The sequence below is a fragment of the Nerophis ophidion genome, linkage group LG25 (genome assembly GCF_033978795.1).
Source record: "Nerophis ophidion isolate RoL-2023_Sa linkage group LG25, RoL_Noph_v1.0, whole genome shotgun sequence".
NCBI classification, from domain to species: domain Eukaryota; kingdom Metazoa; phylum Chordata; class Actinopteri; order Syngnathiformes; family Syngnathidae; genus Nerophis; species Nerophis ophidion.
The window spans coordinates 32,860,279-32,888,263 of record NC_084635.1 but is presented as its reverse complement, the minus strand read 5'-3'; the positions used below and the strand labels follow the sequence as shown (position 1 = coordinate 32,888,263).

General features: G+C 37.2%; 1 protein-coding gene across 2 annotated transcripts in view; it reads left to right on the top strand.

Annotated features, from left to right (window-relative positions):
- Positions 1-27,985, top strand: part of LOC133543133 (protocadherin-9) — a 634,818-nt gene that overhangs the window by 440,922 nt on the left and 165,911 nt on the right. The window lies entirely within an intron of this gene.

The window sequence follows — 27,985 nt, the reverse complement described above, 5'->3', positions numbered from 1 at the left end:
TTGCAGCAACATGGTTAACGTTTTTTTGATCGCACCAAACTGACTTTAGTGTGTGTGCATGCATTTGACAGTTTGACTTGCTGTTGTTGTTTTGTTATTTTGATAATAAAATTATTGTTTCAAGATATATATATATATATATATATATATATATATATATATATATATATATATATATATGCTAATGCATTTAAAACATCTTCTCACTCCTGCGCTTACCAAAGGCATGCGGTAAAAGTAAGCATGCGCTAATCATGTTAAAACCTCTTCTCACTTCGGCACTTACCAAAGGCATGCAGTAAAAATTTGAGTGTGATGTAAGCGTGGACCTTTAATCCTACTGAATAGCTCTTAATCTTCTTTCCTTTGTGCGATTTCAAATTACCGGTATTGAAATCAGCCTCCTCCATTTTGAAAATGATGACAGGGGTAGTGCCACTCGTGACGTCACGAGTTTGACCAGGCGGTAATACTAAGCATGCGCTAAGTATTTTGCGAAGCGAGTTTGACCCGGCAGTAATATACTATATACCCTGCGGCAATTCAAGGAAATACGGTGTATATATATATATATACATAAAAAAATATGTGTATATATATATATATAAATATGTATATATATATATATATATATATATATATATATATATATATATATATATATACATTTTTATTTTTTTTATTATCCATTAAATGTAACACACTGACCATAAAATGGTTTAATTAATTATTTACTTTCAAAACATGTTTTTTAATCAATTAAATATAGGGTTAGGGTTAGGGTTATATAACCCTATACAACCCTACGGTTGTATACACATACATCATCATAATCAGGGGCGGCTGGTGAATTTAGTTTTATGTGGGGCTGAAAGTTTGTAAACCAAACCCATTTGGGGGGGTCATCCGCCTCCAGAAGATGAAGCATTCTGGTGCATTCCGACAAAATAACGAAAACAAAATAGAACATGTCACAGGTTTGCAGAGAACTATATAGAGTATGCACACACTCTTTTCACAAAATACAACCAATAGTACGTTCATGTTAGATCTTACTTGTGAAAAGCAATCCCCGATTCACATTTTTAACAGTGCGCTCATTTGAGCAGAAACAACACCAAACACCACCTTTGTTTTCTACCTGTCAACTGTCAGTTTCGGCTGCTCCTCAACACCACTTCAAGATGGTGGCCCAAATTTTTCACGTCACAGCAGCCAATGCTGCGTCTACGTTTAAGACTACCGTATTTCCTTGAATTGCCACCAGGGCGCTAATCAATTTAAAACCTCTTCTCACTCCGGCACTTACCAAAGGCATGCGGTAAATTTAGGCCTGCGTTTATAAATTTGAGTGTGATGTAAGGATACCATCATGAAAAGCACATTTAATAAAAAAAAAAAAACGTTACTATGGTCTTACCTTTACTTATAAATGAAGTCCAAGCCCAGCTCCTTCGGATCAAAAAGCATCGATAACTTGTTTATAGAAGTCTTCCTAATCTTTCTTCAGTTTTAAAAGTCTCTCTGTCTTGATGGAGATCCTCATTTATTACCTTCTGCTTCGATTGAAAGTCCAGTTTAGAAAACGGTTTTATTTTAGATGTGTAATCCTCCATGTTAAAAGTGCAAGCGAGAGGAAAAAATAAACAATCGCTGCTCACTCTTGCTGCTTGTTGTCACTTCTTCTGCAGCCGAGTAGTGGCAAGAACAATCACTAGCGCCCTCTACCACCAGGAGGCGGGAGTCATTTAATGACTCATATTTGACACACGCAGCTACGGTATATTAATAAAACATAGCTGCTTACTGTTCTTTTTAGCATATTCAATAGTTTGGACCTTAAATCCTACTGAATAGCTCTTAATCTTCTTCCCTTTATGCGATTTAAAATTATTGAAATCAGCCTCCTCCATTTTGAAAATGATGACAGGTGAAGTGTCACTGGTGACGTGACGTGTTTGACCCGGTGGAAATTCTAGGCATATGCTAATTATTTAGCGAAACGAGTTTGACCCGACGGAGATTCTAGACATGCGCTAATAAAAATAGTATTTTGCGAAACGAGTTTGACCCGGCGTTAATCCTGAGTTGGCAATAATGCTAAGCATGCGCTAATTATTTTGCGAAACGAGTGTGACCCGGCAGTAATTCTAGGCAGGCGAATACTATATACCCGGCGGCAATTCATGGAAATATGGTAACAACCGAGCTCTACTTGCCAACCAAGGAGGTACTGGCTCCCACTTTTATAGTCTTTGGTAAGTTTAAAAAAAAAAATAGACCGTTCATTTTGAATGACGATTTCTGGCAATGTCACCGAGAGACCGGTTGATTAACTCCCTCTTTCCGACCTAATTCAAATTTGTGACTGTGAACGACTCTTGCCGTCGTCTTGCGGGTTCCACGGACCATCAAGGAAGGACATCTTGCTTGAGCAGGTTTGACACTTGTTTATTTTGCAATAAACCCCAGTGTAGGTCGGGTCACTTTTCAGCGTCTTCCTCCACTTTTCGTTTGCCGGTGCCTTTTCAGCCGCCGTCATCGTCTGCTCTCTGTCGCTCTTGCTTTTCAGCACTGCTGCGGGCTCTCCTCCTCTTTCTGCCTCGTTCTCTCCTCCTTCTCCCCTTTTATACTACGCTGAGAGGAGATACGTTAATTGCATCTCCATGCGCGAGCCACACACCTGAACTTGACTGCGGCGTCGCTCCCGGCACGCCCCGCCTCGCCGCTCGCTCGCATCCTCCGCCTCCTTGCCACCATCTTGGGCCGGGCTCCAGCGTGCCCTGCCACTCCGTCGGACCTTGGGCTCCGCCTCTCCACAGTGACATTTTAATCGGGATTCTGGATTCAACTCGGAATTTCTGCACGGGCAACATTCGCTGGCGAAGTTGACAAAAGAGAAACGTGACGGAACAAGAAACCCCCCACCTTGGAGTAATGGAATTAAACGGCAGCTCTTGAGCAATGAAGGGATGCTGGGAGAGCGAGCGAGAGGGGAAGGGCAAGGGGAAGGCAAGCGGGGGTTTGTGTCCAGCGAGGAAATTGAAGCCATCGCAAGCAAATTGAGTTCAGGTCATTTTGGTGGGCCGGAGCAGACCAATCAATTTGGCCGACTACTCAGTGGCTGTCAGCCTCACGGAAGGAAGGACACCTTGGTATCCAATAATAAGAGCACAGCAAACAAGCCAAGCCCGGCTCACTTACTCTTAGCCAACATGTGCAGGAGCTCCTGCAATCACTCATGCTGAGAACTGCAGCCTGCTAGCTCTCTCTTCATACCCTCCAAATTAAAAGCTCCAACCCATCCCTTCAACCGTCGTCCAGCTACTGTCTGCATGCTGGGGACAACTGGAATGTTCTTGTTACTGTTGGCTTTCAACTGGTTTTGACCTGCTTTAATTGTGGGAATGCTCCGAAACATTCACACAATGTTTACTACACCAACATTCATCTATTTGGTCAACTTCTTCTTCAGGTTTTGGCGCGCTCTACTTTCCATATTTTTCACCCAATTCAAACAGTTCCAACTTCAAACCGTTCAGCCTGTGCAGGAGTCTCGGGCTTTCCCTTGGTAAATTCCAAAAATTTCCCAGATTTCCCAGAATTCCAGGTTTTCCGCGACTTTTTTCCCATTCAAAGTGAATTGGCCATTTTTCAAATTTTTCCGTGATTTCCACATTTTTCAACCTACTCATACCATTCCACCTCCAACACATTACACCATCCTGGAAATTATTTTTACATGTTAAAAGAAATTCCAGGATTTTCCAGAATTCCTGGTTTTCCAGACCGTTTTTTTCCCATTCAAAGTAAATTGGCCATTTTGCAAACTTCCGCCATTTCCACATTTTTCAACAGATTCAAACCGTTCCACCTTCAACACATTCCACCATCCTGGAAATGTAAACTACCTTTTTTTCCCGAGTTAAAATGAATTCCAGGATTTTCCAGAATTTCTGCTTTTCAAGGACATTTTTCCCATTCAAAATTAATTGGGCATTTTGCAAACTTCCACCATTTCCACATTTTTCAACAGATTCATACTATTCCACCTCCAACACATTCCACCCTCCTGGAAATTTTAACTATTTTTTTCCAAGTTAAAAGAAATTCCAGGATTTTCCTGGTTTTTTCCAAAGCCCTATCTCCACCCTTTGTTTGGGGAGAGTTGCACTTTCATTTTATTGATTGATTTATTTATTTTATTTCAATTTAGTTAGAACTTTACCATTTTAGCACTGTGCACATTTATTTTTCATCAAAATATATGATTTTGCTGTACAGTTGGTTAGTTGTTATTCTTAGGTTTTCTTTTTTCATTCTTTAGATTCATTCTTTTAAAGTGTAAGTAGTTTAAATATAACTATTGAATATGATTAAAATCAGGAGTTTTTAAATGTTTTTATTTTTATTTTTCTATAAATGGCTGTGATGATAATGTCAATGAGGGATTTTTTAATCACTGCTATGTTGGAATTCTTATTTCTTATTATTAATACTGTTGTTGATATTATTCATTTTTGATTGACTACTTTTGGATTGTTTTGTTTCATGTTTCTGAATGTTGCTTTGGAATTGGAATTTTATTATTATAGTATTATCGTTGTCAGAGTTAGTTGGTGAAGAACCCCAAGATGCAGAGAAGGAGGCAGGCATTGAATATGAAAACATGATTCAATTAATATACTAAAGACAACAACCGAACAAAAGGGTACAAACAAAAAGCGCGCACGAGGCGGATAATAAACTAAATGAGAGCTAGAAGAAAACGAGCCTAGCGTGGAAGCTAGCAGGTAGCGAGCAGGAAAACAGAACTCGTTACTTCTAAAATGAAAACAAACTGGTAGCAGGGAACAAAAAACAGTAAGCTACAAACAGCTAACGAATATAGCTTACCGCTACACTGCAAAGACAGGACACAACACAACAGGAGCGACAATAATCCAGCCCTGACTGGAAGACAACGCAGGTAAAAATAGGAGCGGGCTGATTGACACCAGGTGTGGCCAGGCGCCAATCAGCCGCATCTGAGGGGAAACAGCGCTCAGGGAGAAAGACAGGAAACAGACAAAATAATAGCGCTGACAGGAAATACTACACACACACAGGGAAAAACTAAAACACAAACAAACTGTCAGGGGCAGGCCTGTCAATCGTCTGCGATGAGGTGGTGACTTGTCCAGGGTGTACGCCGCCTTCCACCCGAATGCAGATGGTATAGTCTCAAGCAACCCCCCGCTACCCCAAAGGGAGAAGCGGTAGAAAAATGGATGGATGGATTGTATTATCATGTATTATATATATATATATATGTATATATATATATATATATTTTTTTTTTTTAAAGAGTTGTATTAATATTTGTTAATATTTGAGAGTGTAGTGGGGTTAAAAAGGTTGAGAACACTTGTTAAAGGCCTACTGAAAGCCACTACTACCGACCACGCAGTCTGATAGTTTATATATCAATGATGAAATATTAACATTGCAACACATGCCAATACGGCCTTTTTAGTTTACTAAATTACAATTTTAAATTTCCCGCGGAGTTTCTTGTTGATGACGCGTGTTTGTGACGTTATTGGTTGGAGTGGACATTTCAGCCCAGCACCACACACAGCTAAAAGTCGTCTCTTTTCATCGCATAATTACACAGTATCTTGGAATCTGTGTTGCTGAATCTTTTGCAATTTGTTCAATTAATAATGGAGACGTCAAAGAAGAATGCTGTTGGTGGAAAGCGTTGGATTGCAGCTGTCTTTAGCAACCGAAACACAGCCGGTGTTTCTTTGTTTGTTGTGAAGCTTTAACACAGAGCGGTCAAGCGAACATGTTTCTCTACGTCAACCAGCAAGTTTTTGGATGGGAAAATTGTGATATTAAGTCGGCTCTTAGCGGAGACTTGAGTGGATTACGCGACCTCATCCTGCAGCTCAAAAACCCCGTTTCTTTTCTTTTTCTCCTATGTCCCACTCTCCCTTGTGGAGGGGGTCTGGTCCGATCCGGTGGCCATGTACTGCTCGCCTGTGTATCGGCTGGGGACATCTCTGCGCTGCTGATCCGCCTCCGCTTGGGATGTTTTCTTGCTGGCTCCGCTGTGAACGGGACTCTCGCTGCTGTGTTGGATCCGCTTTGGACTGGACTCTTGCGACTGTGTTGGATCCATTATGGATTGAACTTTCACAGTATCATGTTAGACCCGCTCGACATCCATTGCTTTCCTCCTCTCCAAGGTTCTCATAGTCATCATTGTCACCGACGTCCCACTGGGTGTGAGTTTTCCTTGCCCTTATGTGGGCCTACCGAGGATGTCGTAGTGGTTTGTGCAGCCCTTTGAGACACTAGTGATTTAGGGCTATATAAGTAAACATTGATTGATTGAAAAAGGCAGCTGTGATCTTGGCTCCTCGGCTTCTCTTAGAGACACTGGCGTTCACCGCAGCCATCCGACTTTCAGGTATGACTTTATAATCTCACTAAAATACTCTTAAAACAATAAGCAGATTAAGTATTTTCCAGAATTATCCTATTAAATGTGTCTAATTACATCTGAAATGCTTCCCCTGGAGCCGTTGCCTTTTTTTTTTCTTTTTTAAGTGCTTCACTCTAACTTTCCTCATCCACGAATCTTTCATCCTGGCTCAGATTAATGTGGAAATCGTCTTTTTCTCGGTCCGAATTGCTCTCACAGCTGGTGGCTCACAATATAAACAATGTGAGGATGTGAGGATGGACCTGCTATCCTTGTTTAAATAAGAAAATCTCATTTCAGTAAGCCTTGAAATTGGAGCACATCTATATATTTGCAAATAGTTACCATTTAATTAAGAAAAAAATGTGATTAAATACTTAAATGCATACATTTTAACGTCAGAAAACAAGAATAAAATATGGAGTCGTCAACATTTTGCACAAAGATCTGCTGTGTGAATCCTGGAAGTCGCTTAAAATAATATTTGCTATTCACGAACAGCCCCGGGCAAAACAATGTATCACACGAAATAATTCAATAAAAACAATAAAAAAATAACCTCTCTGAGGAGAATGTAAAAACATGGAATAAAGCGCAGTGTTTTTTCCAACGCTGTACACTCCTTGCATGGGCTCAGAAGACTCGTGCATACATCTTCTCGCTCGGGACTCTTCCCGACTTCTTAAAAATCCAACTGGGACAAAGTGCCGCCTACGTATGAATAATACAAAAAAAAAAAAAAGTAATTCAGTGTTTATTTGTTTTTTTTTACTGTCACCATCCCTTGTTGGCCCTCTTTGCTAGAACTGCGATGGCGTAGTGAGGAAAGCGAGGATGACGGAGCGCAGCGTGAATTTTAGGTTAAGCCAGGGGTGTCCAAACTTTTTCCACTGAGGGCCACACACTGAAAAATCAGAGCGAGCGGGGGCCCATTTTGATATTTTTCAATTTAAAAACCAATACAATAAATGTATAAAAAAAAGTCTACATTCAGGCCTCTACTCAGGCTTGATCCCGGTAAAGCCAAAGGGTTTTGGTCAAAAAAGATAATTATTTAGTGTTATTATTATTGTTATTATTATTTATGATTCAAAGTTTAAATCTCTCGATCAACATTCAAAAAAACGTTTTAAACATTTAAGTTGTATGCCCTTTTGGTCAAAGAAGAACCCAGGTTTTTTATGGAAAAAAATCACCTAATGTGCAATATTTCCCCCTAATTAAATTTTAAAGTGGAACGTTTGGGGCGGCATAGCTCAGTTGGTAGAGTGGCCGTGCCAGCAACTTGAGGGTTGCAGGTTCGATTCCCGCTTCCGCCATCCTAGTCATTGCCATTGTGTCCTTGGGCAAGACACTTTACCCACCTGCTCCCAGTGCCACCCACGCTGGTTTAAATGTGTAACTTAGATATTGGGTGTCACTAAGTAAAGCGCTTTGAGTCACTAGAGAAAAGCGCTATATAAATATAATTCACTTCACTTCACTTTTAAACATTTAAGTTGTATGCCCTTTTTGTCAAAGAAGAACCCAGGTTTTTTTATGGAAAAAAAACACCTAATGTGCAATATTTCCCCCCAATTAAATTTTTAAGTGGAATGTTTGACATTGTAAAATAATTGGAGCCTTAAAAAGGTCAATAAATCATAACAACATCGACATTTTTTGAGCAATGACATACAAAAAAAAAAAATCCCGCTAAAATTATTGGGGATCCAATAGGGTTCCACTCATTAAAGGGGAACATTATCACAATTTCAAAAGGGTTAAAAACAATAAAAATCAGTTCCCAGTGGCTTGTTGTATTTTTCGAAGTTTTTTTCAAAATTTTACCGGTCCCGGAATATCCCTCAATAAAGCTTTAAAGTGCCTTATTTTCGCTATCTTCGAAACCACTATCCATTTCCCCGTGACGTCATACAGTGCTGCCAATACAAACAACATGGCGGTTACCACAGCAAGATATAGCGACATTAGCTCGGATTCAGACTCGGATTTCAGCGGCTTAAGCGATTCAACAGATTACGCATGTATTGAAACAGATGGTCGGAGTATGGAGGCAGATAGCGAAAACGAAATTGAAGAAGAAATTGAAGCTATTGAGTTAATAGCTATTGACGCTATTCGGCCATAGCACGGGTGTACCTAATGAAGTGGCCCATAGCATGGCTGCCTTGTTAGCATCGCCGGTAAAATGTGCGGACCAAACGATCAGGACTTTCGCATCTTGTGACACCGGAGTGACTTAAATCTGTCGATTGGTAAGTGTTTGTTTCGCATTAAATGTGGGTATCTAGTTTCAAATGTACATGCAGCTAGCGTAAATAGCATGTTAGCATCGATTAGCATAGCATGTTAGCATCGATTAGCTGGCAGTCATGCCGTGACCAAATATGTCTGATTAGCGCATAAGTCAACAACATCAACAAAACTCACCTTTGTGATTTCGTTGACTTAATCGTTGCAAATGCATCTGCAGGTTATCCATACATCTCTGTGCCATGTCTGTCTTAGCATCGCCGGTCAAGTGTGAAGACACTCTGGCACATTCAATGGGGGTCTGGCGGCAGATTTCTTGCCAGTGGTGCAACTTGAATCCCTCCCTGTTAGTGTTGTTACACCCTCCGACAACACACCCACGAGGCATGATGTCTCCAAGGTTCCAAAAAATAGTCAAAAAAATGGAAAATAACAGAGCTGAGACCCGGTGTTTGGAATTTGTTTTAAAATGAAAATGGCGGGTGTGTTACCTCGGTGACGTCACGTTCTGACGTCATCGCAAAAAGAGCGATAAACATCCCATCCATCCATTTTCTACCGCTTATTCCCTTTCGGGGTCGCGGGGGGCGCTGGCGCCTATCTCAGCTACAATCGGGCGGAAGGCAGGGTACACCCTGGACAAGTCGCCACCTCATCGCAGAGCGATAAACAGAAAGGCGTTTAATTTGCCAAAATTCACCCATTTAGAATTCGGAAATCGGTTAAAAAATACATGGTCTTTTTTCTGCACCATCAAGGTATATATTGACGCTTGCATAGGTTTGGTGATAATGTTCCCCTTTAAAGCAGGGGTGGGGAACCTATGGCTCGCGAGCCAGATGTGGCTCTTTTGATGAATGCATCTGGCTCTCAGATAAATCTTAGCTGACATTGCTTAACACGATAAGTAACGAATAATTCCGCCGGTAATCACAGTGTCAAAAATAACATTCAAAATATAAAACATTCTCATGTATTTTCATCCATCCACCCGGTTTCTACCGCACCTGTTCAAGAAGTCGCATTAATGGTAAGAAGTATTTTATCTATTTGTGGTTAGCCTCAGAATAACAATGTTATTAAAAAGAATAAGAGACTTATTATACTCAAAAAATGTTGGTCTTTCTTCAAAATGCATGCATATTGTTGTATTCGGTGTTAAAAAAAATAAAAAATTATGTTGTTCTCACGGAAATACTTTTAAAAATATTTGTCTTGTATGGCTCTCTCAGCCAAATAAGTTCCCTACCCCTGGATTAAAGGGGAACATTATCACCAAACCTATGCAAGCGTCAATATATACCTTGATGGTGCAGAAAAAGACCATGTTTTTTTTACCGATTTCCGAACTCTAAATGGGTGAATTTTGGCGAATTAAACGCCTTTCTGTTCATCGCTCTTTTAGCGATGACGTCAGAACGGGACGTCTCCGAGGTAATACAGCCGCCATTTTCATTTTCAACCCATTACAAACACCGGGTCTCAGCTCTGTTATTTTCCGTTTTTTCGACTATTTTTTGGAACCTTGGAGACATCATGCCTCGCCCGTGTGTTGTCGGAGGGTGTAACAACACTAACAGGGAGGGATTCAAGTTGCACCACTGGCCCGTAGATGCAAAAGTGTCTGCCGCCAGACCCCCATTGAATGTTCCGCCAGACCCCCATTGAATGTGCCGCCAGACCGCCATTGAATGTGCCAGAGTGTCTCCACATTTTACCGGCGATGACAGACATGGCACAGAGATGTATGGATAACCTGCAGATGCATTTGCAACGATAAATGATGTTGACTTATGTGCTAATCAGACATATTTGGTTGCGGCGTGACTGCCAGCTAATCGATGCTAACATGCTATTTACCGGCGGTGCTAAAGCAGACATGGCACAGAGATGTATGGATAACCTGCAGATGCATTTGCAACTATAAAGTCAACTAAATCACAAAGGTAAGTTTTGTTGATGTCGACTGCCAGCTAATCGATGCTAACATGCTATGCTAATCGATGCTAACATGCTATTTACCGGTGGTGCTAAAGCAGACATGGCACAGAGATATATGGATAACCTGCAGATGCATTTGCAACAATAAAGTCAACGAAATCACAAAGGTGAGTTTTGTTGATGTTGACTTATGTGCTAATCAGACATATTTGGTTGCGGCGTGACTGCCAGCTAATCGATGCTAACATGCTACGCTAATCGACGCTAACATGCTATTTACCGGCGGTGCTAAAGCAGACATGGCACAGAGATGTATGGATAACCTGCAGATGCATTTGCAACTATAAAGTCAACTAAATCACAAAGGTGAGTTTTGTTGATGTCGACTGCCAGCTAATCGATGCTAACATGCTACGCTAATCGACGCTAACATGCTATTTACCGGCGGTGCTAAAGCAGACATGGCACAGAGATGTATGGATAACCTGCAGATGCATTTGCAACTATAAAGTCAACTAAATCACAAAGGTGAGTTTTGTTGATGTCGACTGCCAGCTAATCGATGCTAACATGCAATGCTAATCGATGCTAACATGCTATTTACCGGCGGTTGTAAAGCAGACATGGCACAGAGATGTATGGATAACCTGCAGATGCATTTGCAACTATATTGCGTTTCCTTCCACCCACATTTAATGCGAAACAAACACTTACCAATCGAAGGATTTAAGTTGCTCCAGTGTCACGAGATGCGAAAGTCCCGATCGTTCGGTCCGCACATTTTACCGGCGATGCTAACGCAGCTATTCGGCCATGCTATGGCTATGAATAGCGTCAATAGCTATTCGCTTAATAGCTTCAGTTTCTCTTTCAATACTTTCATACTCCAACCATCCGTTTCAATACATGCGTAATCTGTTGAGTCGCTTAAGTCGCTGAAATCCGAGTCTGAATCCGAGCTAATGTCGCTATATCTTGCTGTGGTATTCGCCGTTGTCTGTTTACATTGGCAGCACTGTATGACGTCACAGGGAAATTGATAGTCGCGTCGCAAATAGCGAAAATCAAGCACTTTATAGCTTTTTTTAGGGATATTTGAGGACAGGTAAAATTTTGAAAAAAAAATACAAAAATACAACAAGCCACTGGGGTCTGATTTTTATTGTTTTAACCCTTTTGAAATTGTGATAATGTTCCCCTTTAAAGTGTTAAAAAATAAATGATAACGTTTTTTTTTTTTTTTATGTTTACTTTTAGCACAATAAACTCGAGATCATCTTCAGAACCATCCTTCAAATTAAAGGTTTGATTGTTGTTCATGTTTTTTGTTTGTTCGTTTTAGGCCCTTCTTTAAAAGAAACAAAACAGCTCAGTTTTTTACATAGCAAACACAAAATATGCAACATTTTCCCTAAAGAATATCTCAAAGTGGAATATTTAATGTGACATAATTGGAGCATTGAATAGGTCAATAATTCATAATGATGTTGATTTTGATTCATTATTATTTTTTAAAGAAACAGCCTCTATGGCAGCTTTGTAATATTAGACTAAACATTGTAACAATTTATTGTTACATTTCACCTGTTTGCTCTTTTATACCACAATTGTTTTTTGTTTTTTTATCGTATTTTTAGAATGTGTTGTGGGGCCATTTTTTAGCCGCACTTTGGACACCCCAGGTTTAATTAATATTCAAACAATCGCTCACCACTGGCGTGGAATGTAAACAAACTTAACGTATACAGCCGGCATCAGCCAGGATCCTCACAAAACCTCCTCGGACCCCCAGAGTGGCTTGCAGACGCCCCCGCAGGTGCGGCAGATTACGGCGTAAACAACCATTGACCGCTTTAGAAGTGGTCAATACCGTTAGTGCGGCGCTACCTACATCATTGAGAGCCAGGGGAGGTGCAGCCGTAAACTTACGCCCTTTCACAGTAAAAGACAATTGCTCTTGAGCGAAACTGGATGACCAGCTGTTAATTATTGAAACCCTTTTATGGCCAGGGTTTTACGTTTGGTGGATTTAAAACAAGCTAATAGTTATTGAAACCCTTTAATGGCCAGTCTTTTAAGTTTCATAGATATAAAAAAAAAGTAAATAATTATCCAAACCCTTTTATGGCCAGTGTTTTACATTTCATGGATTTAAAACAAGTAAATAATTATTGAAAGCCTTTTATGACCTTTCTTTTACGTTTCATGGTTTAAAAGTAAAAAGTGTTTTGAAAGTAAATAATTATTTAAACCCTTTAATGGCCAGTGTTTTATGTTTCATGGATTAAAAAAAAAAAGTAAATAATTATTGAAACCCCTTTATGGCCAGGGTTTTACATTTCATGGATTTAAAAAAAAGTTAATAAATATTGAAACCCTTTTATGGCCAGGGTTTTACATTTCATGGATTTAAAATAACTACATAATTATTGAAACCATATTATGGCCAATATTTTACGTTTCATGGATTTAAAAAAAAGTTAATAATTATTAAAACCCTTTTATGGCCAGTCTTTTAAATTTTATTGATTTAAAAAAAAAAAGTAAATAATTACTGAAACCCTTTTATGGCCAGGGTTTTACATTTCATTGATTTAAAATAACTACAGAATTATTGCAACCACATTATGGCCAGTATTTTACGTTTCATGGATTCAAAAAAAAGTAAATAATTATTAAAACCCTGTTATGGCCAGTCTTTTAAATTTTATTGATTTAAAAAAAAAAAAGAAGTAAATACTTATTGAAACCCTTTTTTTGGCCAGTGTTTTACGTTTCATGGATTTAATAAAAAAAAGTAAATGATTATTTTAACCCTTTTATGGCCAGTGTTTTAGGTTTCATGGATTTAAAAAAATAAATAATTATTGAAACCCTTTTATGGCCAGTATTTTACGTTTCATGGATTTAAAAAAAAGTAAATAATTATTGAAACCCTTTTATGGCCAGGGTTTTACATTTCATGGATTTAAAATAACTACATAATTATTGAAACCATATTATGGCCAGTGTTTTACGTGTCATGGATTTAAAAAAAACAAAAAAGTAAATAATTATTGAAACCCTTTCATGGCAATGTTTTATGTTTAATGGATTAAAAAAAGAGTGGATAAATATTTAAACCCTTTAATGGCCAGTGTTTTATGTTTCATCATTTAAAAAAACAAGTAAATAATTATTTAAACCATTTTATGTCCAGGGTTTTACGTTTTGTGGATTTAAAACGAGCAAATAGTTATTGAAACCCTTTTATCGCCAGAGTTTTACATTTCATGGATTAAGAATAAAAAGCGTTTTGAAAGTAAATAATTATTGAAACCCTTTTATGGCCAGTGTTTTACGTGTCATGGATTTAAAAAAAAAAGTAAATAATTATTGAAACCCTTTTATGGCTAGTGTTTTACGTGTCATGGATTAAAAAAAAAAAGAAGAAAATAATTATTGAAACCCTTTTATGGCAAAGGTTTTACGTTTCATGGATTTAAAAAAAAAGGAAATTATTGAAACCCTTTAATGGCCAGTCTTTTACATTTCATGGATTTAAAATAACTACATAATTATTGCAGCCATATTATGGCCAGTATTTTACGTTTCATGGATTTAAAAAAAAGTTAATAATTATTAAAACCCTTTTATGGCCAGTCTTTTAAATTTTATTGATTTAAAAAAAAAAAAAAAAGAAGTAAATACTTATTGAAACCCTTTTATGGCCAGTGTTTTACGTTTCATGGATTTAAAAAAAAAGTAAATAATTATTAAAACCCTTTTATGGCCAGTCTTTTGCATTTTATTGATTTAAAAAAAGTAAATACATAATGAAACCCTTTTATGGCCAGTGTTTTACGTTTTTATGGATTTAAAAAAAAAATCAAATAATTATTGACACCTGCGATGAGGTGGAAACTTGTCCATCGTGTAACCCACCTTCTGCCCGATTGTAGCTGAGATAGACAGCAGCACCCCCGTAACCCGAAAGGGGAATAAGTGGTAGGAAATGGATGGATGGATTATTGAAACCTTTTAATCGCCAGTGTTTTACATTTCATGGATTTTAAAAAAAAGTTAATAATTATTGAAACCCTTTTAAGGCCAGTCTTTTACATTTAATTGATAAAAAATATATATATTAAAAAAAAATATATATATATATATTTATATATATATATATATATGTATATGTTTTGAAAGTAAATAATTATTGAATGTAAAATAGATTTTTTTTTTTTCTAAAGTTTTTTTAAATGTAAATAAATATTGAAACCATTTTACGGCCAGTCTTTTCCAGTCAGTAAATTAAAAAAAAAAAAGAGTTTTGTGAATAAATGATCATTAAAACCTTTTAATGGCCAGTCTTTTACCTTTTGTGGATTTAAAGAAAAAAAAAAAAAGGTGTTTTGAAAGTAAACAACTGTGCAGAAAGTGTGAGCCCACAACATGGCCTGCAACACGTCTCTTTGATGACGCAATATATGGATGTGTAAAATGGCGCCTCAGGTCTTGCAGCCCAGCCGAAACATCTTAATGGATTAATTGGGAACCAACGGAGATAATTAGGCCTTTGGGGTTGCATGATTCCACTCCTCTGCGCCTGTTGCCTCAGACCTGTGGCGGTGTACCTTCCTGCTGTGTAATTGGAGATAATTAACAAGAACGTTGTGTCACTGTCCAAAGATTAGCGGAGAGTAAAAGGCAAAACAGCAAATAAGAAAAAGAAACATCTTGCTGGGTCGTCTCTTTATGTTATTAAGCGTGCCTGGAGAATAATTGACCTGGGAAAGTCAAATATTTTGCTTAATTGAGCCTCAAGCGCTCCTACCCTAGAGTCTTTGCATTGGTGGTGCACCAGTTGGATGTTGCTGAGGCTGACAAAAGTAATTGCCCAGAATCCAAACAAGACAAAGACTATTTTCTCCACCGATTAACTGAGCACAATATTTTACTCTTTATATCTGCTGAGCCATGGCACGGCTCTTAAAGGGCAACTGCACTTATTTTGGAAAGTTGTCTATCGTTCACAATCATTATTAAAGACAAGAAAATGTGTATTTTTGTATATACACACTGCAAATATTTATATAATGTAGTAACATACACTTTCATAACAATATGTAATTTGCTAGATATACACACTGCAAGAATACATATATATATATATAAAACACAAAAAAACAAACATAAATATGTCAATAGCACGTCTAAAACACTAAAAACTACCTAAATACATTAATAGCGCGTCTAAAACGCAAAAAATAACCTAAATATGTTAATAGTGCGTCTAAAACACACCAAAAATAACCTAAATACGTTAGTAGCACGTCTAAAAGAAAACAAACAAAGCTAAATATGTTAATAGCACGTTTAAAACACAAAAAAAAAAAAACATAAATACATTAATAGCACGTCTAAAACACAAAAAACAAAAATAAATATGTTAATAGCAGGTCTAAAACACAAAGAAATCCACCTAAATATGTTAATAGCGAGACTAAAACGCAAAAAATTAACCTAAGTACGTTAATAGCACGTCTAAAACACAAAAAATAAACATAAATATGTTAATAACACATCTAAAACACACACAAAAATAACCTAAATACGTTAGTAGCATGTCTAAAAGAAAACAAACAAACTTAAATATGTTAACAGCACGTCTAAAACACAAAAAACAAACATAAATATGTTAATAGCGCGTCTAAAACACAAAAAACAAACATAAATATGTTGATAGCATTGTCTAAAACACAAAAAAACAACCTACATATGTTAATAGCGCATCTAAAACACAAAAAAATAACCTAAATACGTTAATAGCACGTCTAAACCACACACAAATAACCTAAATACGCTAACAGCAAGTCTAAAACACACAAAAAAAAAAAAATGTTAATAGCACGTCTAAATAACAAAAAACAAAAATAAATATGTTAATAGCATGTCTAAAACACAAAAAACAAACATAAATACCTTAATAGCATGTCTAAAACAAAAAAAACATTAAGTTAATAGCATGTCTAAAACACAAAAAAATAACCTAAATACGTTAATAGCACGTCTAAAACACAAAAAACCAAACAACAAATATGTTAACAGCACGTGTAAAACACACACAAAAAAACATAAATATGTTAATAGCATGTCTAAAACACAATAAACAAAAACAAATATGTTAATAGCATGTCTAAAACACAAAAAACAAACACAAATATGTTAAAAGCGTGTCTAAAACACAAAAAACCAACACAAATATGTTAATAGCACGTCTAAAACACAAAAAACAAACACAAATACGTTAATAGCATGTTTAAAACACACAAAAAAACATAAATATGTTAATAGCATGTCTAAAACACAAAAAACAAACAACAAATATGTTAATAGCACGTCTAAAACACAAAAAACAAACACAAATACGTTAATAGCATGTTTAAAACACACAAAAAAACATAAATATGTTAATAGCATGTCTAAAACACAAAAAACAAACAACAAATATGTTAATAGCACGTCTAAAACACAAAAAACAAACACAAATACGGTAATAGCATGTCTAAAACCCACAAAAAATAATAACCTAAATACGTTAATAGCATGTCTAAAACACAGCAAACAAATACGTTAATAGCATGTTTAAAACACAACAAACAAACAAATACGTTAATAGCATGTTTAAAACACAACAAACAAACAAATACGTTAATAGCATGTCTAAAACACAAAAAACAAACATAAATACGTTAATAGCACATCTAAAACACAAAAGAAAAACAATAAATATGTTAACAGTACGTCTAAAAAACAAAAACAAACACAAATACGTTAATAGCATGTCTAAAACACAAAAAAACAAACACAAATACGTTAATAGCATGTCTAAAACATTTAAAAACAAACATAAATACGTTAATAGCATGTCTAAAACACACACAAAAAAATACGTTAATAGCATGTCTAAAACACAAAAAACAAACACAAATACGTTAATAGCATCTCTAAAACACAAAAAACAAACAAATACTTTAATAGCATGTCTAAAACACAAAAAACAAACAATAAATATGTTAACAGTACGTCTAAAAAACAAAAACAAACACAAATACGTTAATAGCATGTCTAAAACACAAAAAAACAAACACAAATACGTTAATAGCATGTCTAAAACACAAAAAACAAACAATAAATATGTTAACAGTACGTCTAAAAAACAAAAACAAACACAAATACGTTAATAGCATGTCTAAAACACAAAAAACAAACACAAATACGTTAATAGCATGTCTAAAACACAAAAAACAAACAACAAATATGTTAATAGCATGTCTAAAACACAAAAAACCAACACAAATACGTTAATAGCATGTCTAAAACACAAAAAAATAACCTAAATACGTTAATAGCATATCTAAAACACACACAAAAAAATACGATAATAGCATGTCTAAAACACAAAAAAACAAACACAAATACGTTAATAGCATCTCTAAAACACAAAAAACAAACAAATACGTTAATAGCATGTCTAAAACACAAAAAACAAACAATAAATATGTTAACAGTACGTCTAAAAAACAAAAACAAACACAAATACGTTAATAGCATGTCTAAAACACAAAAAAACAAACACAAATACGTTAATAGCATGTCTAAAACACAAAAAACAAACAATAAATATGTTAACAGTACGTCTAAAAAACAAAAACAAACACAAATACGTTAATAGCATGTCTAAAACACAAAAAACAAACACAAATACGTTAATAGCATGTCTAAAACACAAAAAACAAACAACAAATATGTTAATAGCATGTCTAAAACACAAAAAACAAACACAAATACGTTAATAGCATGTCTAAAACACAAAAAACAAACACAAATACGTTAATAGCATGTCTAAAACACAAAAAACAAACAACAAATATGTTAATAGCACGTCTAAAACACAAAAAACTAACACAAATACGTTAATAGTATGTCTAAAACACAAAAAACAAACACAAATACTTTAATAGCATGTCTAAAACACAAAAAACAAACACAAATACGTTAATAGCATGTCTAAAACACAAAAAACAAACACAAATATGTAAATAGCATGTCTAAAACACAAAAAAATAACCTAAATACGTTAATAGCATGTCTAAAACACAAAAAAAACAACTACGTTAATAGCACGTCTAAAACCCGCACACAAATAACCTAAATATGTTAATAGCACATCTAAACACAAAAAATAACCCAGAAGCACGTGTAAAAGAAAACAAACAAAAATATTTCATGCAGACGCAGGAAAAGTTCATTTCTGCTTTGTCAGCAATAGTTTTAAAGCTTTTTAACTTGGTTTGAGTTTCCAGTGTTGGAACTTTCCCTGTCGGTTGTGTTGTGATTATCCGTCCACAGAGTCCAATTAGCCCTTATAAGTTGGCCGAGCAAAAGTCACTTGCTCAGCCGTTTCGCCGGCCGTTGGGTCGGCCGTGTTAAGTGAGGATATCGTCCCCGGGTGGTCCGAGGTTACGACGCCGTGCTGCTTTTTCACCAGCACCAGCACGACTCCGACATCTGTATTTACAGCTGCAATACTCAGAAGGATGCATCAGTCTTTCCCGTAAAACAACAAGTTCCCCTGTGGATCAATAAAATTCGTCTAAGTCCAAGTCCAACCCCAGAATATGCATCGATGCTATTTTAGTGTGCTTTAGCCGATCGATCCAAAAAATTAATTGATACTAAAATAATAACACATCCGCGCCCAAGACCCAACCTGCGACCCAGAGCATAATACTACCACCACCATGCTTGACGGTAGGTATAGTGTTCCTGGGATTAAAGGCCTCACCTTTTCTCCTCCAAACATATTGCTGGGTATTGTGGACAAACAGCTCGGTTTTTGTTTTCATCGAACATCACACGGACAAAGATAAAACCTTCTGGAGGAAAAATCTGTGGTCAGGTGAAATAAAAATGGAGCTGTTTGACAACAACACCCAGCAATATGTGCGGAGGAGAAAAGGTGAGGCCTTTAATCCCAGGAACACCGTGTGGATGTTCGATTTCTACCTTGTTTACTTCCGTGACGACCTCCTTAACATTTTGTAATCAATCATAAATATCAAGCAGCTAAAATGTGCTAAACATAGATAATAGTGGTAAGTATTTAAAATTGTTCCCATCATGCTTTGTAATGGATTTAATTGGGTGTCATTTGGATTTTTATTTTTTTATAATGCATGTACATTTTTTTTAATAATATTTGCTAAGTTCAGTGAGCAGGTTGTATTACGTGTGACGTTGTGTGTTGACTTTTTGTGTTTTATTTTTTTGCACCATGACTAGGGAATGTTGTTTGCATTGGGCCATATAAATAATTATATGCATTGATTTAATGAGAACATAGGTAAAGGTCATTGACCTGAATTACACATTAATGTTAAATATAATGTGTGACCTTTTGTGTTGGTTGAAATTATTTTTGCACCATGACTAGGGATATTTGTTTGAATTGGGCCATATAAGTATTTGTTGTGCATTGTTCTACTCAGATCGTAGTTAAAGTTTATTGACCTGAATTGCACATGTTATGTGTGACCTTGTGTGTTGACTTTTTGTGTTGGTTGGATTTTTTTTGATTTTTTGCACTATGACTAGGGAAGGTTGTCTGCATTGAGTCATATAAGTAAATGTTATGCTTTGTTCTGCTCAGATCGTAGTTAAAGGTCATTAACCTGAATTGCACATATTAATGTTACATGTTATGTGTGACCTTGTGTGTTGACTCTTTGTGTTAGGTTTTTTTTTTTGCACCATGACTAGGGGAGGTTGTTTACATTGGGCCATATAAGTCAATGCTGTCCATTGTTCTACTCAGATCATAGTTGAATGTCATTGACCTGAATTGCACATATCAATGTTATATGTTTTGTGTTAAATTGTTGTGTTAATTTGATTTTTTTTTTGCACCATGATTAGGGAAGGTTGTTTGCATTAGGCCATATAAGTAAATGCTGTGCTTTGTTCTTCTCAGATCATAGTTAAAGGTCATTAACCTGAATTGCACATATTAATGTTACATGTTATGTGTGACCTTGTGTGTTGACTCTTTGTGTTATTTTTTTCTTTTTTTTGCACCATGACTAGGGAAGGTTGTTTACATTGGGCCATATAAGTCAATGCTGTCCATTGTTCTACTCCGATCATAGTTAAAGGTCATTGAACTTAATTAAACATAATAATATTACATATTATGTGTGACCCTGTGTGTTTACTTTTTGTGTTGGTTATAGTTTTTATTTTTTTGCACCATTCCTAGGGAAGACTGTTTGCATTGGGCCATACAAGTTAATGCTGTGCATTGTTTTACTCAGATCATAGTTAAAGGTCATTGAACTTGATTAAACATAATAATATTACATATTATGTGTGACCTTGTGTGTTTACTTTTTGTGTTGGTTAGATTTTTTTTTTGCACCATGACTAGTGAAGGGTGTTTGCATTGGGCCATATAAGTAAATGCTGTGCATTGTTCTACTCAGATCATAGTTGAATGTCATTGACCTGAATTGCACATATCAATGTTATATGTTTTGTGTTAAATTGTTGTGTTAGTTGGATTATTTTTTTTGCACCATGATTAGGGAAGGTTGTTTGCATTAGGCCATATAAGTAAATGTTGTGCTTTGTTCTGCTCAGATCATAGTTAAAGGTCATTAACCTGAATTGCACATATTAATGTTACATGTTATGTGTGACCTTGTATGTTGACTCTTTGGGTTAGTTTTTTTTTTTTTGGCACCATGACTAGGGAAGGTTGTTTGCATTGGTCGGTATTAATAAAAGCTGTGCGATGTTCTACTCAGATCGTAGTTAAAGGTCATTGACCTGAACTGTACATATTATGTTACATGTTATGTGTGACCTTGTGTGTTGACTTTTTGTGTTGGTTGGATTTTTATTTTTTGCACTATGACTAGGGAAGGTTGTTTGCATTGGGTCATTTAAGTAAATGTTGTGCTTTGTTCTGCTCAGATCATAGTTAAAGGTCATTAACCTGAATTGCACATATTAATGTTACATGTTATGTGTGACCTTGTGTGTTGACTCTTTGTGTTAGTTTTTTTCTTTTTTTTGCACCATGACTAGGGAAGGTTGTTTACATTGGGCCATATAAGTCAATGCTGTCCATTGTTCTACTCCGATCATAGTTAAAGGTCATTGACCTGAATTAAATATATTCATGTTACATGTTATGTGTGACTTTTTGTGTCGGTTGGATTTTTTTTTTTTTTTGCACCATTACTAGGGAAGGTTGTTCGCATTGGGCCATATAAGTAAATGTTGTGCATTTTTCTACTCAGATCATAGTTAAAGGTCATTGACCTGAATTATGCATATTAGTATTACATATGATGTGTGCCCTTGTGTGTTTCCTTTTTGTGTTGGTTAGATTTTTTATTTTGTTTAGCACCATTACTAGGGAAGATTGTTTGCATTGGGCCATACAAGTTAATGCTGTGCATTGTTCTACTCAGATCATAGTTAAAGGTCATTGAACTTAATTAAACATAATAATATAACATATTATGTGTGACCTTGTGTGTTTACTTTTTGTGTTGGTTAGATTTTTTATTTTGTTTAGCACCATTACTAGGGAAGATTGTTTGCATTGGGCCATACAAGTTAATGCTGTGCATTGTTCTACTCAGATCATAGTTAAAGGTCATTGAACTTAATTAAACATAATAATATTACATATTATGTGTGACCTTGTGTGTTTACTTTTTGTGTTAGTTAATTTTTTTTTTTGCACCATGACTAGTGAAGGGTGTTTGCATTGGGCCATATAAGTAAATGCTGTGCATTGTTATACTCAGATCATAGTTAAAGGTGGGTAACCTGAACTATGCATATTAATGTCACATGTTATGTGTGACCTTGTGTGTTTACTTTTTGTGTTGGTTGGATTTTTCCTTTTAGCACCATGACTAGGGAAGGTTGTTTGCATGGGGCCATATAAGATAAAGGTGTGCATTGTTCTACTCAGGTCATAGTAAAAGGTCAATTACACATATTAAAATGAATGCAATCTCCCTGTGGGTAAGATTTCTCAGAAAACTCATAATTGGGGGCAAAGTGGAAGACAATGGCAGGGCATAGTTTGAGCGATCCTGTTTTAGATGTTCAAAAAATATAAATATATTATCCATCCATCCATCCATTTCTACCGCTTATTCCCTTTTTGGGGTCGCGGGGGGCGCTGGCGCCTATCTCATTTCAAAAATATATTAAAAAAAATATATATACATATATATATATATATAGATATATATATATACATTTTTTTAAATATACAAAATTATATTTTAAAAATATTAAAAAATATGTTTGAAATATTTTTTTAAATATTACAAAAATATTCCTAAACTATTTAAAAACATTTTAAAATATTTCAAAAATATTTCATCCATTTTTAAAAAATACATGCTTTTGTGTAACCCGCCTGGTTCACTCTCTGCTTTTCTGTTTTACCCAGGACTTGAACCTGGTTCGTCCTGCATGAGGGACGTGTGTGCCAGCAACCGAGCTAAAAGCCCGAGCCCTTAATGCGATAACATGCACTGCTCTCGGGGTTGCCAGGGAGTGAAAACAACCTCACCCCACACTCACCCCACTAAACCTCACTCTCATCCGGGTCACGGCACCGCTGCCACCTGTCCGCTTCAACCCTCGACTTATTTTGTCCAACGAGCGTGCTAACTACAGAGCTAAAAGCCCAGGCCTAGGTGGAGTTGAGTCCTGAGAAAGCAGGGAAGAGCGGTGCAGTGACCCGGATGAGAATGAGGTTAATTAAGGGGGCGAGTATAACGAGGTTATGGGTGCATTGGTAAACGTCACTCCCTTTAGCTCGGTAGTTTGCAAGCTTGTCTCTCATACGGACGACAAACACACAATGTTTAGATAACACGCCAGTCATTTTCCCTGCATGGAGGTGAGACGTAAATGTTGCTGGAACATTCTAGTCGACGTTCAGGATGTTGACGTCTGAGGCAACCGGCAGAAAAAAGATGAACAAGTGGTTTCATCAGCGCCAGACACTTTTTTTCTCACGTGTGGAATTAGGTGCAGAAGAGGAAGGTTGGCGGGCGAATCTTATCTGCTGACGGCACCTGCGCCACGCCGCCATCTTTGAGAGGGCGGGCGGCCCCCCCTGCTGTCACATGACAGGGCGTCCTGCCTCGGGCGGGTGGTGGACTTCACATTCAAGATGATCGGCATCCGCTCAGATGTATCATTGGAACATTTTGTTTATTCTTAGTGTTTTTATACACGCTACGATACAAGTGGTCTTTGCAGCGTGTTTACACGTGTGTGATATCATGTACGATACAAGCAGTCCTGCAGCGTGTTTATTTGTGTGTGATATCATGCGCGATACAAGCAGTCCAGCAGTGTGTTTACTTGTGTGTGATATCACGTGCGATACAAGCAGTCCTGCAGCTTTGTTTTTCGTGTGTGATATCAAATGTGATACAAGCAGCCCAGCGGCATATTTGCTTGTGTGTGATATCATGTGCGATACAAAGAGTATTGGCAGCGTGTTTTTTTGTGAGTGATATCATGTGCGATACAAGCAGTCTTATCAGCGTGTATACATGCCTGTGATATAACGTGCGATACAAGCAGTCTTAGCAGCGTGTTTATTTGTGATTGATATTGCATGCGATACGAGCAGTCCTCCAGCGTGTTTACATCTGAGTGATATCACATGTGAAACAAGCAGTCCTGCGGCGCGTTTGTTTGTGTGTGATGTCATGTGCGATATAAGCAGTCTTAGCAGCGTGTATACTTGTGTGTGATATCATATGTGATACAAGCAATGCTGCAGCATGTTTACTTGTGTGTGGTATTATGTGCGATACAAGCGGTCCTGCAGTGTCTTTACACGCGTGTGATATCATGTGCGAGACAAGCAGTCCTGCAGCGTGTTGTTCTTTGTGCGTGACATCATATGCGATACAAGCAGTCATGCAGCTTTTTTATTCGTGTATAATATCATGTGCAATACAAGCAGCCCTGCGGCATATTTGCTTGTGTGTGATTTTCATGTGCGATACAAGCCGTATTGGCAGCGTGTTTTTTTTGTGAGTGATATCACGTGCGATACAAGCAGTCTTATCAGCGTGTATACATGTGTGTGATATCATGTGCGATACATGCAGTCTTAGCAGCGTGTTTACTTGTGAGTGATATCGCATGCAATACAAGCAGTCCTGCAGCTTTTTTATTTGTGAGAGATATCAATTGCGATACAAGCAGTCTTAGCAACGTGTGTACATGTGTGTGATATAATGTGCGATACAAGAAGTCTAAGAGGTGTGTTTACTTATGAGTGATAGCACATGCGATACAAGCAGTCCTGCGGCATGTTTACATGTGTGTGATATCATGTGCGATACAAGCAGTCCTGCACCGTGTTTTTCTTTGTGCGTGACATCATATGCAATACGAGCAGTCATGCAGCATTTTGACTCGTGTGTGATATCATGTGCGGTACAAGCAGCCCTGCAGCATATTAACTTAGTGATATTATGTGCGATACAAGCAGGATTCGTAGCTTGTTCTTTTGTGAGAAGATATCATGTGCGATACAAGCAGTCATGTGGTTTGTTTACTTGTGTGTTATTTCACGTGCGATACAAGCAGTCCCACAGCGTGTTACTTGTTAGTGATATGATGTGTGATACAAGCAATTCTGCAGCATGTTTATATGTGTCTGATATCATGTTTGGTACAAGCAATCCCGCAGCGTGTTTTCTCTGTCTGTGATATCATGTGCGATACAAGCTGTCCTGCAGCGTGTTTACATGTTTGTGATATCATGTGCCATACAAGCAGTGCTGCAGCGTGTTCACTAGTGAGTGATATCATGTGCGATAAAAGAATTCTTAGCAGCGTGTATACATATCTGTGATATCGTGTGTGATACAAGCAGTCCTGCAGCGTGTTTACATGTGGGTGATATCACATGTGAAACAAGCAGTCCTGCGGCGCGTTTGTTTGTGTGTGATGTCATGTGCGATATAAGCAGTCTTAGCAGCGTGTATACTTGTGTGTGACATCATATGTGATACAAGCAATGCTGCAGCATGTTTACTTGTGTGTGATATCATGTGTGTTACAAGCAGTCCTGCAGTGTATTTGCTTGTGTGTGATATCATGTGCGATACAAGCGGCCCTGCAGTGTCTTTACACGCGTGTGATATCATGTGCGAGACAAGCAGTCCTGCAGCGTGTTGTTCTTTGTGCGTGACATCATATGCAATACAAGCAGTCATGCAGCTTTTTTATTCGTGTATAATATCATGTGCGATACAAGCATCCTTGCGGCATATTTGCTTGTGTGTGATTTTCATGTGCGATACAAGCCGTATTGGCAGCGTGTTTTTTTTTGTGAGTGATATCACGTGCGATACAAGCAGTCTTATCAGCGTGTATACATGTGTGTGATATCATGTGCGATACATGCAGTCTTAGCAGCGTGTTTACTTGTGAGTGATATCGCATGCAATACAAGCAGTCCTGCAGCTTTTTTATTTGTGAGAGATATCAATTGCGATACAAGCAGTCTTAGCAACGTGTATACATGTGTGTGATATAATGTGCGATACAAGAAGTCTTAGAAGTGTGTTTACTTATGAGTGATAGCACATGCGATACAAGCAGTCCTGCAGCATGTTTACAAGTGTGTGATATCATGTGCGATACAAGCAGTCCTGCAGCGTGTTTTTCTTTGTGCGTGACATCATATGCAATACGAGCAGTCATGCAGCATTTTGACTCGTGTGTGATATCATGTGCGATACAAGCAGCCCTGCAACTTATTAACTTATTTGTGATATCATGTGTGATACAAGCAGGAATAGCAGTTTGTTCTTTTGTGAGTGATATCATGTGCGATACAAGCAGCCCTGCGGCATTTTGCTTGTGTGTGATGTCATGTGCGATACAAGCAGTATTGGCAGCGTGGTTTTTTTGTGAGTGATATCACGTGCGTTACAAGCAGTCCTGCAGCGTGTATACATGTGTGTGATATCATGTGCGATACAAGCGGTCCCGCAGGGGGTTTTACTTGTGTGTGATATCATGTGTGTTACAAGCAGTCCTGCAGTATATTTACTTGTGTGTGATAATATGTACGATACAAGCGGCCCTGCAGCGTCTTTACACGCGTGTGATATCATGTGCGATACAAGTGGTCCTGCAGGGGGTTTACCTTTGTGTGATATCATGTGTGTTACAAGCAGTCCTGCAGTGTATTTACTTGTGTGTGATAATATGTGCGATACAAGCGGCTCTGCAGCATCTTTACATGTGTGTGATGTCATGTGCGATACAAGCAGTCCTGTAGCATGTTTTTCTTTGTGCGTGACATCATATGCAATACAATCAGTCCTGCAGCTGTTTTACTTGTGAGAGATATCATGTGCGATATAAGCAGGTTTAGCAACGTGTATTCATGTGTGTGATATAATGTGCGATACAAGAAGTCTTAGAAGCGGGTTTACTTATGAGTGACAGCACATGCGATACAAACAGTCCTGCAGCATGTTTACTTGTGTGTGATATCATATGCGATACAAGCAATGCTGCAGCGTGTTTTCTTTTGTGTGATATCATGTGCGATACAAGCGGTCCCGCAGAATGTTTATTTGTGTGCGATATCATGTGCAATACAAGCTGTCCTGCAGCGTGTTTACTTGTGTTATTTCACGTGCGATACAATTAGTCCCACAGCATGTTTACTTGTGTGTGATATCATGTGTTATACAAGCAGCCCCACATCATATTTACTTGTGTGTGATATCATGTGCGATATCATGTGTGATACAAGCAGTCTTAGCAGCAAGTTTTGCTTGTGAGTGATACCCCGTGCGATACAAGCAGTCCTGCAGCATGTTTATTTGTGCAAAGCTGGACAGGTAACATCTAAATGTCCTCCAATTAATACGCAATTGTTTTGTATTTAATTTATTTATTTTAAAGTCATTTACAAAAGGTAAACATGCTAGGTTATATACTAAAAGCTAACAGCTACAAAACATTATTACTTTTTTTTCCCCATTTTTTTAAGATATTTACTTTTTCTAAATGTTTTCGGACCAATCCTTTTTAGGGGTTGAAAAAAATACTTCTTTTTTTTTCAGATTAATCATCTTTCTTAATTGTAACGATTTTTAATTCATTAAAAAAACAAAAAATAGAAACACTTTTTTATTGTTCTTTACTAATAAGGATTAACAGGTCAGGACTCTGTGCAGGCCAGTCAAG